Genomic DNA, 3,367 nt, shown 5'->3' on the forward strand with positions numbered 1-3,367 from the left:
TCTTCCCGGACCGGGGCACGAACCCGCGTCCCCTGCATCGCAGGCAGACTCTCAACCACTGCGCCACCAGGGAAGCCCCTTACCTGAAACCTCTTGACACTGAATTAAGACAGCTCAGGCCCACAAATGGGAAATTTGTTCGCCAAGGAAATTACTGGCCTCAAGAGCCGGCTGCTCACTCCTTGCTCTCTCCCTCTCAGCAGTCAGCTTCCAGCCAGGAGAGATGGGGGTTCCCGTGAGTTCCCGGGAACCGAACCAACTGAGGAGCTTATGGCCCCATCAGGAGTGAATCTCTGGGAGACATTGTGTCATTGTTCCCAGAACAAATGACAGTGAAGAAAAAACAAAAAGATAGAGGGTGGAATTGTCAGGGTTTACCTGCTTGCTTTTACTCAAATGATGCAACCCCCTTAGGCCTAGATTCAGACTTAATTTGAGTGGGACCCTTCTCAGCAGAGACCAATATATCATCTTTCTGTACCACTGCCCTGTTTTCTCTCAAGAAGAAACGCTTGCTATACAATCAGTGAACACAATTACAACCTCACGTTTCTACCCATGGGTTGCTCCAGGGATCCCAGTGTAAGAGCTCACTAATGTATAAATGTGTGTAGCTGTGGCCACATCACACAATGGCAGTGTCACTACGCATTGCTGCCGTATTTCTTAATCTAGATAATACTTGAAAAAATAAAGGAATCTGTATTCCTTTATAAAATTAAACACTATGTGCCTGTATTCTGCAAACAAAATTGGCAAAGGGGTGGGGGGTGAAAGAACCATTCCCCCTCTCCAATTTGGAAAGTGGGTCAATAAATACTTTTGTAAAATAATCATTATTTATATGTTACTTCTTAGAATAATAAGGAATGTCAATGGGGAACCTAAAAATAAAAGTAATGAAGAGTGAGGGAGGTGAACAGATATCCCTGGGGGCTTTTGAAAACTCTATGTACCCTTACCCCAGAGATTTCAATACGTGGCCTTGAGGGGGATATACCCCCTCCACCCATTCTGGTTCGGGGAAGACACCCTGCCATTGACAGCCATTGTTACTGATGGGAATATGTTGTCCCACAGGCATCTTGGTGCCAAAAAAGAAAAAAAAAATGAAGGTTGGGTAAAACTGAGATAGTGGTTCGGGATATTTCTTTACTTAGAAACAAATCTAGGGGAAATGCAAGCTGAGTCCTGTCTTCTCCTCTTTCTCCACAATTCAAGGAACCAAGGAAGGTGCTACAGGGCAAAGCAAAGGTCCCAGGGGGAATCTTTTCAGTAGTGGTTAGGATGGCCTCTCCATATCCCCAAGACGCAGTGCTCAGAGACAGCATGGTCCAAGCTCCACTCTGGGCGAGAGGTGACCTCTGAGTATCAGGGCATTCACATGGTCGGACCAGCCCACAGCTCTCAAACAGTGTGTGTAGTGAAACACCCTCTGGGGAAGATTTCACACCTCTCTGTCATCTGTTGGCAGCAGACAGGACAACAGCCGGCAGGCAAGATTCTATTCCTGCTGGTTTTCAAAAGTCCAAATTCTATGGGCCATGCTTCCTAGGCAGCCCAAAGTCTGTATTAAGGGTGGCCATACCTACTGTCACTTTTTTTCAGGGCCTTTTTATGTTAGGCAGCGATTCGGTGAAGAATTGTCACACTATCTATGGGAAGAACATAAATAAAAAGAGGGAGGTGGAAGCAGAGGGCACTCTACACATGGAAAAAAAAAAAGAGGATGGGGTTTGAATAAGTGAGTTAGTGGTTCAGGAAGGAAGACTATAGAATTCTCTGCTGAAAAGAGACAGTCGGACTCAGAAGATCTGGAGATACTTTCAGCAGGTGCAGCCGGTGCTGACTTCTGTCCAATAAGTAGGGGGCAGTCAGTCTCCTAACTATACTGAGAACCTGTCAGTTTCTGAGGAGCTGAGGCTCACCACACACAAAGAACCATGACTCGTCCCTGGGACAGTCATGGCAGAGCAAAAAGGAAGCTTGGGAAAGCTTATGCTGGCTCTTAAAGCTCCCATTCTGAAATGACATTTTTCACTTCTCCTCACATTCCACTGGCCAAATCAAGTCATGTAGCCAAGGCTGCAATTGGGCAGGGAAATATATTTTGCCAAAGGAGGGAGGGGGGCACCTTAGGGAGTGGTACCGGGCACTTTGGACAACAATTAAATCCATCACAGCATCCACCTGAATGATGGGCACCCTCCTGGAACAATGGAGCTAAACAGATTTTATGGTGCGGTGTAGTCAGAAATCCTGAATTCTAATCTCTAACTTCTCTTAGACCTTCTCTGTGACCTCAGTGAAAGGGAAACCTGTAGAGGATGGAGACCACATGTCCTGAGCTCTCCAGAAGGATCTGCATGTCAAGGCTACTGTGATGTTTCCCAGGAGAATACATACTTAGCAGACCATGGGGAACTGCGGTCAGTATAAGTTGTTGAACCGTACTCCAGACCCTTGAGAATCCAGCCCCAAAGTCCTAGAAAAATGGCTTTACTAAATTCCCTTGCAGAGTTGGACAGAAAGACATATTTGTAAAAATGGTAATTAACAAAATAAAAGCATGCACTTAAACACCACAGATTCTAACCACCACCAAGACTGTTCCAGAGGCAATCATGCCTGAGGTTGGCAGTGAGGATGCTACGCTGTCTATTTCCAGTTCTTGGAGGACAGGATTATAAAGACCAACCTTTCTGCTGACCACAACTAAAAAATGCTGCTTAAAATATTGTTTATAAAAGCACTAATTATATAAAAAGATCCTTTTGCACCATTAGGGCAAAATCTACATGAAGGCAGGAACCCAGAAAGACGAGCAGAGCGCTAAAGCTGCTTTTACTCTGAAGACACTTGTCAAATCAGATGAAATAGAGCGGCTGTATTTATCCCTTCAGAGGGCCCAGGACAACAGGAGACACAGTCTAGGGTCCACCTAAGGCAGGGAGCATAATAAGAGACCCTCTGCCTAGAGGCCTGGAACCCGGAAGGGCAACATCTCTAGTGTAGCAATGAATGGCAAGCATCAGCCCCAGCCACTCCCAGAAGACTGCAAGGATAATTGCCTTGACCATGAGGAGGAAAACGTGTTGTTTAGCTTCAGAATTGGATAAACACTTAATAATGATATGGGGATAATTACTAAATGAATAGGAACAGAATATATCTAAACTTTCATACTAATAGAAAGAAAATAATATAATTATTAGAAAACATATAATCCAAAAGAAAACAAGAAAGAAGAGAGAGAGAATCAAAATACAGTGAGACATGAATTCCCTGGCAGTCCCAGTGGTTAGGACTCTGCGCTTCCACTGCAGGGGACACAGGTTCAGTCCCTGGTTGGGGAACTAACATCCTG

This window comes from Kogia breviceps, chromosome 5, assembly GCF_026419965.1.
Source record: "Kogia breviceps isolate mKogBre1 chromosome 5, mKogBre1 haplotype 1, whole genome shotgun sequence".
Taxonomy (NCBI): Eukaryota; Metazoa; Chordata; class Mammalia; order Artiodactyla; family Physeteridae; genus Kogia; species Kogia breviceps.